The sequence below is a fragment of the Ceratotherium simum genome, chromosome 9 (genome assembly GCF_057802395.1).
Source record: "Ceratotherium simum simum isolate JZ-2026a chromosome 9, ASM5780239v1, whole genome shotgun sequence".
In the NCBI taxonomy this organism is placed as follows: domain Eukaryota; kingdom Metazoa; phylum Chordata; class Mammalia; order Perissodactyla; family Rhinocerotidae; genus Ceratotherium; species Ceratotherium simum.
Genome location: NC_141908.1, coordinates 23912120 through 23925933, shown reverse-complemented (window position 1 = coordinate 23925933; position 13814 = coordinate 23912120). Strand labels below are relative to the sequence as shown.

General features: G+C 35.3%; 1 protein-coding gene across 5 annotated transcripts in view; it reads left to right on the top strand.

The window, feature by feature from the left end:
* The window catches only part of LRP1B (LDL receptor related protein 1B), a 1862264-nt gene that overhangs the window by 1321361 nt on the left and 527089 nt on the right, over positions 1 to 13814 (top strand). The window lies entirely within an intron of this gene.

Here is a 13814-nt window from a genome sequence, read left to right as displayed (position 1 = left end):
TTTATCCAGACAATACCTGAAAATGTCTTTATTCTTCCCTAACATTTGGTCAGTTGGTGTCTTAGTTTGGGCTGCTGTAACAAATTACCACAGACTGGGTGGCTTAAATAAATATTTATTTCTCACAGTTTCTCACAGTTCTGGAGGCTGAGAAGTCCAAGATCAAAGTGCCAGCAGATCCAAAGTCTGGTGAGGTTTGCAAATGGCATATTCCCCTCATATTCTCACATGATGGAGAGCAGGGAGAGAGGGCTAGTTCTTTTCTTCTTATAAGGACACTAATCCCATCATAGAAGCTCTACCTTCATGACCTAATTACCTCCCAAATGCCCATCTCCCAAAACCATTTCATTGGAGATTCGAGTTTCAACATAGGAATTTTGGGGGGACACAAACATTCAGTCCATAGCAGTTGAGAATGGAAATCAAGATTGGAAAATTTTCTATCAGGTCTTTCAAGGCATGCTTGATTATCCTCCCAATTTTAATGTTGCAGTTGAGAAGTCCTATGCTATTCTGCTATTGTATCCTTTGATTACTATTTTGTCTCTCTAGAAACTTTTAGGATCTTTTTTTGTCTCCATTATTCTGGCATTTCATTGTAATGTTTTTCTGTTTTCATCCATTTTTCTGGGAATTTCTTTGGCTCTTTCAATCTGAAAACTGATATCCTTCAGTTCCGGAAAATAATGTTAAATTTTTTTTTTTTAATGATTTTTTCCCTCTGTCAATGATCTCTTTCTAAACTCATAACTTAGATGGTGAACTTTTATTTTGTTTCTTTTTTTCCTTTTTTATATCCTGGAGGATTTTTTCAACTTTAAATTTTCTATCAAAATTTTTATTCCAGCTATAGTAGTTTTAACTTCTGTGAGTTTAAATTTTGGTTTCTCTAACTATTCCTTTTTTATAACCTCCTACTCTGCTTCAAGAATGTAATTCCTTTTATAACTCTGAGGATATTAATTTGTTTTTGTTTTTTTCTGGTTTGTTTTCTATTTTTTCTGCTGCTTCTGTTTCCTCTGAATTTTTATTTTTCCTGTTTATTTGGTTATTAGTCATGGCGTAGTCTTTCTTCAATTGTCTGGTGTTTCTTGGCTGTCTCTTCACCTTTCTAATGGTAATTGGAAATTCTGAGTTCAAGAAGTAGTGCTTCTGTGATGGTAAGCATCATTAAAAATAGCTATACTGAAAAAAAAAAATAGCTATACTGAGCCTTTTTTGGGAGAAAGGATGCCCTAAATACTCAGCTTCTTTAGAGCATTGGGTGGGACAGTTTCTCCCAAAGAGAGACCCTTTAATTTCTCATATGGGGATGTTAGCTTGGATGCCAGCTTCCTCAAAGAGCGGGGAAGGGGGCCGAGAGGACTCATGAGTTAGCAGTTAGATTTGTGGTTCTTAACCCTACTTACACATTGGAATAGTCTAGGAGGATTTAAATATCCTGATATCATGTCATCGGCCAAAACAATTCAGTGACAATCTCTGTGAGTGGCTCCCAAGAGTTTTTAAAGGTCACCCAGGTGATTCCAATGTTTCTCTCAGGTGGAGACCCGCTAGACCGGGAAGAATCAGCATCACCTGGGAACTTGTTGGAAATGCAAATTCTCAGGCTCCACCTTAGACCTACTGAATCATAAACTCTGGAGTGGGGCGCAGAAATCTGTGTCTTAACAAGCCCTCCAGCTAATTCTAATTCATGCTCAAGTTTGAGACTTGCCAATGTAGATTATCACTTAATCCCTGTATTTATGTATGGTATATACATGCTCAATTGTGTCCAATTTTCAGTGTCCTTCATGGTCATCCTCTCGAGAGGGTAAATCTGTAATCTTTGACCAAGCTTGAGGAGGAGCACTCTCTTGGCTGTGTACACTGGATTCTAACTGCTTCTTAAATAGACTAAACCAATCCTCTTACTTTCAATTGCACTTATCTCTCTAATTTTAGAGGTCTTAAGGTCCCCAATTTCTGATCTATTCCGAAGTTCTGCAGTGTAAATTAACTTGCATCTGGCCTCTTCCCATTGCAGGGCTAGGTTTTCATTTTATCTATTAAGTTGGTCACCACTTATAGTCTGCTTTCAACTTACTACTATTTATTATTGCCATGGCCTCTTTTCCCATTTTTTGTCTTTGTAGGCTTGTGCCTTTTTCCTTGCTTTCTCACAAATTTGGGGTTTCAGAAGAGAGCAGAGATAATAGAATTGCCAGATAAAATACAGAGCACCCAGTTAAACTTGAGTTTCAGATAAACAACAATTTTTGTATAAATATGTCCTAAAAAATTATTTGTCATTTATGTGAAATTTAAATGTAATTGGGCATCATATTATATTTTCTATTTTAAACGTAATGGGCTAGATTTTGAGGAAATCTAAATTTTAAAAATAGATCTCAACAGTTCTGGTATCGTTCACTAAAAATATGTATTCTGAATATTTCAAAAGTAAGTTACCAATTTTGATAATACATTTTAAGAAGGAAAACTATTAAAACTTCATAATTATGATTTTTAAAATGCATAACTGAAATATATATTGCAACTATCTTTAATTTGGGATATAAGTTTAATTCAATTTGTATTTATCAAGTAATGTTTGCATTGCAGAATATAGCGTTATTGGGTGTAGTTGGATACTGTTTAATGCACAGAGCAATGCAGTGGATAGAGGATTGAAATTCTAATAATACCAACTGAGAGTTAACACCACACTCCTGCTGTGTGACCTTGGGAAATGTCATCTTCTGACCTTCTAGTTTGCACACCTTTAACAGGAGATGTTTTAACACATCACATCTCATTTATGACGATTAAATGAGACAGTAATATTTGCTTATATTCAGAGCCTAGCAAAGGCTCTAAATCTTAGAGGTCTCAGTAAATTTATTTCCCTTCTCTCTCTCTTTTTCTGAGTGAAGATTTTAAAATCTTCACTCAAGATTGAATCAATTTGTATTTGTCTTATCCATGTTAATTCTTTTTTATATTTCATTAATTCCTTCAATAGCTCTATTAGTAAATGTATTAAGTTGCTAGAGTTGCCATAACAAAGTCCCACAGACTGGGTAGCTTAACAGAAATTTATTTTCTCACTATTCTGGAGGCTTGAAGTCTGAGATCAAGGTGTTGGCATGGTTGGTTTCTTCTGAGGCCTCTCTTTATGACTTGTAGATGACTATCTTCTTCTCCCTGGGTCTTCTGTCTTTGTCTGTGTCCTAATTCCCTTCTTTCATAAAGACGCTAGTCATATTAGATTATGACCCACACTAATGATTTCATTTTAACTAAATTACCTCTTTAAAGACCCTATATTCAAATATAGTCACAGTCTGAGGTACTGGGAATTAGGACTTCAACATATGAATTTTGAGGGACACAATTCAGCCCATAAACCTGAAATACAGTTATTCATAATTACTTACATACAACTTAAGCATGCAGTTTTTGAATTCTGGTAATTTCTGAAGATCCTAGTATATTCATGTCAATAACGGTGTGAGAAAAAAAAAAGCAAGAGAAACAAATGTGATTCTAAATAATAACTACACAGTCAAAAACAAAGTTCTTTATGCTAAAGGGATCTTTGAAAAGGATAATATTTAAAAAGAGGTATTTTAAACAGATAATATCAACAGGGAATGGGAGAGATGGCTTTATCTTAATGTTTTCTAAGTAGTGAATTATTGTGGGAGATATCTTTAGGGATATTTTTTTCCCCAATCATTTCATAGGTATTTAGGGAATTTCTACATCACACTCACTTCAAAAGAATGCAAAGCTATATGAAGAATATAAAGAAGTACAAGACAGGCTCCTTGTTCTCAGCAGCTTTCATCTCTGGATGAGTCAAAATTAGTATGGGTGAAAAGAAAAGAAAAAGCAACAATTTAACATAAAATCATATGATTCTGTCTGCAGAGGCCTTAGAATCAACGAGAAGGAAGCGTCAATGTGAGATAAGCTAGTCTGAAATATTTCACTGAGAGTGGGGTTAGGCTTGTGCAATGAAGGGGGAATATAGTATAGTTATGTGCAGATAAAGATAGGGAAACCAATATAAATAAAAAATGGAATTGTGCCTATTTTCTTCATAGCACTAATAGCAGCCTTCAGTTATTTCTATCTTCTTTTTTTTTAATTGTAGTAAGAATACTTAACATGAGATCCACACTCTTAACAAATTTTTAAGTGTACAATACAGTATTGTTAACCGTAGGCACAATGTTGTACAACAGCTCTCTAGAACTTATTCATTATGTTTAACTGAAACTTTATACCTGTTGAATGGGAACTCTCAGTGTCCCCCTTCCCCCAGCCCCTGGTAACCACTACTCTCTGTTTCTATGAATTTGACTATTTTATATACCTCATATAAGTGGAATCATACAGTGTTTGTTCTTCTGTGACTGGCTCATTTTACTTAGCATAATGTGCTCAAGGTTCATCATGACAAAATTGTTGTCGTGATGTTACATATGACAAAATTTCTTCCTTTTTTTTAAGACTTAATTTTATTAGAACAGTTTTATGTTCACAGAAAAATTGAGAAGAAAATACAGAGATTTCCTACACCCACTTTATTGCCACACAAGTAGACTCTCCCATTATCAACATTCCCCACCAGAATATTTCCTTCTTTTTAAAGGCTGAATAATATTCCATTGTGTGTATATACCACATTTGTGTTTGTGTGTGTGTGAGGAGGATTGGCCCTGAGCTAACATCTGTGCCCATCTTCCTCCATTTTGTAAGTGGGATGCCACCACAGCATGGCTTGATGAGTGGTTTGAACCTGTGAACCCCGGACCACCAAAGCAGAGTGCGAGAACTTAACCACTATGCCACGGAGCTGGCCCTACCACATTTTTTTAATCCATTTATCCTCCGATGGACATTTAGGTTGTTTCCATATGTTTTTGCTATTATAAATAATGCTGCAATGAACATCGAAGTGTTAATATCTCTTTGAGATCCTGGCTTCAATTCTTTCAGATATATATACCCAGAAGTGGGATTGCTGTATCATATGGTAGTTCTATTTTTAATTTTTTGAGGTACCTCCACACTGTTTTCTGTAGCAGCTGTGCCATTTTACAGCAACAGTGTACAAGCTTTACATTGTACAGCAACTGTCCCAGCAACAGTGTACAAAAGGTCCAATTTTTCCACATCCTTGCCAGCATTATCTTTTTTTTTTTTTTATCATAGCCATCCTAACAGATGTGAGGTGATATCTCATTGTGGTTTTGATTTGCATTTCCCTGAAGATTAGTGATGTTGAGCATGTTTTCATATACCTGTTGGCTGTTCGCATGTCTTCTCTGGAGAAATATTTATTTAAGTCCTTTGCCCATTTTCAATCAGGTTATTTGTTTCTTTGCTGTTGATTTGTAGGAATTTTGGTTATTTCTTTTCTATTTGTTTATTTATTTCTTATCTGTCTCCCTCTACTAGGACATAAGATCATTAAAGGCAGAGATCTTATTTGCCTTGTCATCATTTTTCTCCTGTCTAGAAGAGTACTTTACAAATAGTGGATGCCTAGTATTAGTTGAATAAATGTATGGATGAGTATTATGAGGTGATAAGAGTGGACTAAATGCATGTACTAGAGAGAAGTTGGAAAGAAGTCTTAGTAGGCGAAGTCAAATCAGAATATGTAATGATTTAAAAACCTGATAGAGAACTTTAAATTTGAGGCAGTTTATAATTAGGAAGCTTGAAGAATGTTGAGCAAGGAGTAGAGGTAATGAAAGATATCAGAGGACTGCAACAACTTAGAATAGTTTTTCTAGGATATCTGTGGTCCTAGTTTCATGCTGGTCACTCCTGAAATGCCTGTTGTCGAAGGCCACATAGTCATTTCTTTTTTTTTTTTTTTGCAAGGAAGATTGGCCCTGAGCTAACATCTGCCAATCCCCCTCTTTTTACTGAGGAAGACTGGCCCTGGGCTAACATCCATGCCCATCTTCCTCCACTTTATATGGGATGCTGCCACAGCATGGCTTGCCAAGCGGTGCGTTGGTGCACGCACAGGATCCGAACCTGCGAACCCCGGGCCGCCGCAGCGGAGAGCGCGCACCTAACCACTTGCGCCACCGGGCCGGCCCCCACATAGTCATTTCTGGGCACAGTATTCTTTGGTCGTGGTTCTCAAGGCCATGGATCTTTGTGTTCAGCCCCTCTTCCTGTTTATTTGACAACCTTGTACCACCCCATCAGAATCCAACTGGTTACCCTCAGACACTTTGTATGGGGATAGGGTATGGGTTTGAGCTACTCCTAGAAGTCCCTCCTGCCCTGAAACTATAAACCAGCGTTGAATTACACGGCCGCATCTATTGCCCCAGAGGTTGCAAAAGCGTGTTTGGCATTTTAAGCATTATCTGTGGAAATAATTCTTCTCCAGCAGAGTTGAAGGGGAGGAGAATGATTGTTGGGTTAACAACCAAGGAATCTGCCAAGGCTTGGCTACCTTCTAGTGTTAAAGAGGAAAGTATTTTTCTTCTTTTTTTTCTAGTCACCTGTAGCAATAACAACAGCAATAACAACAATGCAACTAGAAACAACATTTTTATTATTTTGCCATAGAGATTTGTTAACATGTTCAGTTTTAAATGGATGGAATCTAGGGCTATGGTAAATTATATCTTAGCTGACTGAAACATGAGAATTTGCAGAGATACATCTTAGAAAATCACTTACCTCCTTGCTCTCTTTAGCTCTAATGTTGTCGCGTAGTACCTGCTCAAGACACATTGAGTCTTAGAGGCTGAGAAGGAGGGATCATCTTCATTCCCTAAGTGATACACTCAGTTAGAAGTGGTCCAAAACAAGATTAACTCTGGGTTCTCAGTGGTAGAACTCTTAGCTTCACTCAATCATACCTGTCCCAATGACGAAGTGCTTTAGCATGGGACATATTTTATGTGTGGGCTACTTTGAAAACCTAAAACCAGCGCTGGCCTTTTTGAATCAGAGAGGTCAGCCCATTAGGCTGTGAATCCTACACATTAAGTAAAATCTTCTTGTTATTACTTGATTATGTCCATAATTTTTATAAATTTTATTTCTGAAGTAATATACACATAGTAACATAGCAAATATTACAATAGAGACTATTATCAACAGCAGTATCTCTTACTCTAACCCTCCCATTGCCAGTCTGACCCAGAGACAACTCTCTTATAGCTGTCTGTTATTAGTTCTGGGGTTACTATCAAATAGTCCAGATGATATTTCAAAGCAACTAATTCCTTATTTTCAACTTTAGATGTTATGTATTAATTTCTTGATATGAAAGCAAAAAATCTAATCATTTACATTGCCCCTATTCTTCTCCTCTTCCCAAAGATTTCTAAACGGAACAAAGTTGCTCAATCTCTATTTACTTTGCTGTTAGTTTTCAAAATCATTTTTTGACTCTTCATTTTTTATGATGAGGATATTCTTTCTTCTTTCTAATCTTATCTTCTTCTTGCTTTGCATGTAAAAACTTTAGTAAACTCCACTTTTATTTTTACATTGCTAAATTTTTTAACATTCATATCCTGTACTGAGTCCTTTGTGCTTTGTTGAAAGACTGATTTTAAAAGTTGAAAACCCACAAATGGCATTTATTAGGATTATGGGCTAGATTAGGATTATAGGGTAGGATTACGTTTGCTTCTTTTCTGGTCTCTTTCTCTATTTGTCTCTCTCTAGCCCTATCTCTACCTCTATTTCTCTCTCTCTCTCGTTCTGTCTTTTTTTCCTCTGGAGATCTTACTCCCAGTCTTCCATTCTCATGACCCAACGTGGACAACATTTTCCCTATGTTTGTTGCTTAAAATTTATTCTGGGGCTTCCCTTTGCCATCTTGCTTTGTTCAATTTCCTGTTTCTTAGATTCCATAGCATTATTTTGATTTATTTTCTCATTTTGCTCAAGTTTAACTTCCAATTTCTTCTTAAGAGTTCATGGGTGATGAACTTTATGATCTCTCTCTCTCTCTCTCTCCATATATATATATGATATATAGCCCCCTCCATAAACTCCTTGCAGTTAGTTAGTAGTTTGGTGTAGAATCTAGATTGATTATAATTTCTGCTACGATCTTGAAGGCGTTGCTTTACTGTATTCTAATTTCTAGCACATTCAAAGAGAAGTCTGAGGCAAGTTTTCTTTGTATTCCCTTGTGACTTATTTTTTTCCTATCTAAGAACTTTAAAAAAATTTTCTTTAAGCACGATATTCTGAAATGTCACACACATATATTCACTTTTTCTATTCTTTTTGCTGGTGGATTACTTGGAACTGTGGCCCTCAAATTTTTGGTCTCAGGACTGCTTTATATTCTTAAAAATGGAGAACCCAAAAGAGCTTTTGTTGGTGTGTGTTATATATATCAATATGAGAAATCAAACCTGAGAAAATTTAAAATATTTATTAATTCATTTAAAAATGACAAAAATAAAAACATTACATGTTAATTTAGGTAACATTTTTAATGAAAATAACTTTATTTTTTAAAAACAATTAGTGAGGAGAGTGGAAATGTTTTACATTTTTGCAAATCTCCTTAGTGTCTGACTTAATAAAATATAGCTGGATTTTCATACCTGGTTCAGCAGATGTTGTTTGGATTGAAATACATGCAGTTAGAGAAGGGAGAAATATTTGAATAGCTTCATCAGATAATAATGAGTAATCTTCTTTTAAACTACACCAAAACTCAACAAGTAGAGTTTCCTAAAGGTGATTTGCTATGATCACATTGTTAAATTTTTGTTCCCTCTCACATTAACCTCCATTGGTCTAGCTTGTTCTGTGAATTGATCACTTGCCCGTGCATGATTTGGCCCAACAAGCATCAATCATTTGGAAAATATTGCTTCTTGATTTAGGTAGATCTTCCAAATGTTGACACATTTCATAATACCATATCAAAAAGATCACATTCATGACTATTACCATGAATCTCACTAAAATTTTTTTAAGTATAGGAAGCTTCAAATTCATGTTGCTGAACTCAGGTTTTTCCAACATTCTGATTTTCATTCGAAAGATTTAATTTTATCATTGGACACAAATTCTCTCAATTGATTTTCTTGATATGACAGGCTTATTTCATCCTTTTAAAAATGTGTTTAGATTGTATTTATTTTTATTTTAATTAATTAATTAATTTTTTAAAAGCAGTTTTAAGTTTATGACAAAATTGAGAAGGTAGTACAGAGATTTCCCATATACTTCCTGCCCCTACACACACATAGCCTCCCCCATTGTCAACATCACTCACCAGAATGGTACATTTTTTACCAAGGATGAACTTACATTGGCTCATCATAATCACTCAAAGTCCATTGTTTATCTTTAGAGTTCATTCTTGGTGTTGTACATTCTGTGCATTTGGACAAATATATAATGACATATATCTATCATTATAGTATCATACAGAACTTTTTCACTGCCCTAAACGTCCTCTCTGCTCTGCCTATTCTTCTTCCCTCTGGCTATCCCTGGCAATCCCTGATGGTTTTATTGTAGCCATACTTTTACCTTTTCCAGAATGTCATATAATTGGAACCATACAGTATGCAACCTTTTCAGATTGGCTTCTTTCATTGAGTAATATGCATTTAAGTTTCCTCCATGTCTTTTTGTGGCTTGATAGCTCATTTCTTTTTAGTGCTAAATAATATTCCATTGTCTGGATGTACATAGTTTATTTATCCATTCATTTACTGAAGGACATCTTGGTTGCTTCCAAGTTTTTTGCAGTTATGAATAAATCTGCTATAAACATCCATGTCATGATTTTGTTTGGACACAAGTTTTTAACTCCTTTGGGTAAATACCAAGGAGATTGCTGGATCATATGGTAGGAGTATGTTTAGTTTTGTAAGAAATCACCAAATTGTCTTCAAAATGGCTATACCATTTTGCATTCCCACTAGCAATGTATGAGAATTCCTGTTGCTCCATATCTTTACCAACATTTGGTTTTGTCAGTGTTCTGAATTTTGGCCATTGTAATAGGTAGGTAGTGGTATCTTGTTGTGTTAATTAGCATTTCCCTGTTATATGGGAGCATCTGTTGATGTGGAGCATCTTTTCATATGCTATTTGCCATGTGTATATCTTCTTTGATGAGGTGTCTGTTAAGGCCCAGTTTTTAATTGGGTTGTTTGTTTTCTTATTGTTGAGTTTTAAGAGTTCTTCGTGTATTTTGGATAACAGTCCTTTATCAGACATGTCTTTTGCAAATATTTTCTCCCTGTCTGTGGCTTGTCTTCTGATTCTCTTGATGTTGTCTTTTGCAGAGGAGATGTTTTAAATTTTAATGAAGTCCATCTTATCTATTATTTCTTTTATGGGTTGTGTCTTTGGTGTTATATCTAAAAAGGCATAATCATATCCAAGGTCATCTAGGTTTTCTGCTATGTTATCTTTTAGGAATTTTATAGCTTTGCATTTTACATTTAGATCTGTGATACATCATGAGTTAATTTTGGGAAGAATGTAAGGTTTGTGTCTAGATTCATTTTTTTGCATGTGGATGGTCCGGCACCATTTGTTGAAGAGACCATATTTGCCCCATGGTATTGCTTTTGCTCCTTTGTCAAAGATCAGCAGGCTGGGGGCCGGCCCCGTGGCTTAGCAGTTAAGTGTACGCGCTCCACTGCTGGCAGCCGGGGATTTGGATCCCAGGCGTGCACTGATGCACCACTTGTCCGGCCATGCTGAGGCGGCGTCCCACGTACAGCAACTAGAAGGATGTGCAACTATGACATACAACTATCTACTGGGGCTTTGGGGAGGAAAAAAGGAGGAGGATTGGCAATAGATGTTAGCTCAGAGCTAGTCTTCCTCAGCAAAAAGAGGTGGATTGGCATGGATGTTAGCTCAGGGCTGATCTTCCTCACACACACACACACAAAAAAATCAGCAGGCTGTATTTATGGGGGTCTATTGTTTGGCTCTCTATTCTGTTTCATTGATCTATCTGTCTGTTCTTCAAACAATACCACACTGTCTTAATTATTGTAACTTTATAAGAAGTCTTGAAGTCGAGTATTGTCAGTCTTCCAACTTTGTTCTTCACTATTTCATTCATTTTTGGGAAAATATCTGCCAGATACCTAAGTCTGAATGGCCATAGGTTATCTGTCAGTCATTCTTTCAAGTAAAAATGATATTCTATGAAAAAAGTAGCTAATTCTTCTTGAAGCTCAAGCAATCTCATAAGCACGTTTATTCCAGACAATCACACTTCAGTATGCAGCAGAAGTGCTTCATGCACACTTTCCATTTTGTCACTCAGAATAGTAAAAAGGCATGTATTGAAGAGTCAAAATTTAGTAAAATTAACATGTTTTACTGGTCAGTTAAGGACATTCTTAAGTAAAACTGCATTTTTTTTTTTTGTATGAATACATGATAGTGGAGAATCCAATGATTCTAAGTACAGTTTGGTGATACTGGCTATTCTACTTTTTAGATTGATATTTTACTTATCTTTCTTTTTCTGTCGTTTTTTCTGTTTGTCTTTTTTTCTCTATATAATAGAAGATTTCCTCAACCACATTTTCTAGTCATTCTATTAAAAAATATTTTTATTTAAACATGATTTTTTAATCTCCAAGAGTTCTTTCTTATTCTCTAATTGCTTCTTTTTTTAGCATCTTTAATTTTTCTAGAATGAGATATGTACTTGAATATCTTTGATGATTTTTAAAGATATTTTCTGAATTATTATTTTTTGTGTCCCCATGTTTATCTTAGAATTTACTTTTCTTTCTGCTAGTTTTCCTCACTAAACTGGAAATCCTAGGTTTCCTGTGACATGTAACAAAGGACTGAGTGTCTATCACGGGCTTCCTCTACATTTATGAAAATAAAACTCTTTTCCCCTGGTATCTTCCTTGAAGGGGGATTTCTTACTGGGAGCTCTGTATGACATTGGACGCTGTGACTTGTAGGAGGAAGCTTTCAGGTTTTGCTTTAGGAGGTCAGGCTTTGGGTCCCACAAATGCCAAAATGCAGAGAACCTTATTATAGGGCACCAGCCTTAATATCCCAAACCTCTTCACTGAGTATCTTAAAAAAGAGCTATGGTTATGCATTTATTTAAGACTTTCTATCAGCAAAAATAGAAAGCCCTCTGTAAATTCAGGGCAAGCGATGGGGGAGATGGTGGCAGTAGGTGGTATTACGTATAAAAATATTTCACTTAATCACCCTATTTTTAACCTTTCTTTGTACTTCCACTCTATTATTTATAGGCTGAAATCAAGGTCATCCAGAGTTCTGTGGAGGGAGATGGCTTCCATTCATTTGTAGCCTTTTTAAAATCACATTCTAGGTTGCAACTTTATCTGCCCATTTGCCCATTTTCCAATTTCCATCCACATATTATCTTTTATACATTGTTTATATGCCCTTCATTGTCTTGTTTGTTATATGGATTCATATACGGGTTTATTCTGTTTTTTATTTTTATATTTCTATCACAGTGGTGTAGTAGAAGAAATAGCAGCAGAAACACATGTGTTCGGTCAACTATACTGTGCTATACACCACTTAATAGTCTCTATAGTCAAAGTCTCTAGCTCTTTTCTTCACAGGGAGCTTCTTTGTTCTTATGTAAATTCATGAGTGTAAATAAAAACATAGGCGAATGGGCTACTCAACTTCACCATCATAATCTAAGTTCTATATATATATGTCAAGAGAGAGAAGACTGAACTCCATCCATCTGTGGAAAAGGACACTATAGAAACAAGATTGACACCAGGGACTCTGAAATCAGTGCTTTGTCCATAACCTGGGGCCACTATTCATTCTATGACCCAGGGAAAACTACTTAATCTCTCTTTGCCTCGCTGTTCTTAACTGTCGAATGGTTTAATAATAATCGTACTTACCTTGTAGAGTTGTAGATTAAATGAATTAATCTACCTATAGTGTTTAGAATTGTGCATTACACAAAATCAGATTCAGGAAGGGATGATTATTGTTGATGTTTGTATTATTATTGTTCTTGCAATGCCTGAACCTAGGCTTTGGTTCAGTCAAAATATCCTGGCATTTGAATGAGAATAACTGTACCTTGATGGTAAAGACTACATTATTTTGTTCATAGAATTAAATAACCTCACTTTAATGTCTAGGTAGAAATTGATGTAGTCTCAATTGTCATTAATTAGATTCTTGTTGAAAATTGTTCAAAACCTTTAAAATTGTGAACTTTATTTTGAACTACTGCATTATCTTAAATTTTTTAATGCACTTGGCAAGGAGCCTTAGAAAGAACAAAAGTTTTGGAGACAGGAAAACCAAATGTGTAAATTTGATTAAAATAGTTAATCTCTATGAATCTCAGGTTCCTCATCTATGAAAAGAGAATGATAATAGTTTTCTTCTAGTTTTGCTATGACACTTTGAAATAATATAATAATAAATGTATAATTTTCATTAGAAACTAGATTCCTGAGGGTCAGGACTCTTTTTTATCTGCGGCACATTGCAGATTCTCTACTGTCAAATGAGAACTCAATAGTGTGCATTAATAAAATTTTGGAGAAAGGGGCATAAACTGTACAAAAAAATAAAAGAGGTTAGTATAACTGTGAAGACTCCAGTAACAGAGAGTACCAATGATGAAAAGCTTGAACATACGATCATGCTTAAGTATGTAAATAATAAAGTCTGTATTTCATTTTAATTTGAAATATGCTTTTATTTCCCATGTTTTTTGAGAAAAAGAAAAGCTAAAGTCAAGAATCTCTACTTGGTGAGGGAGGAGGAAAATTTAAACAATAAAATGT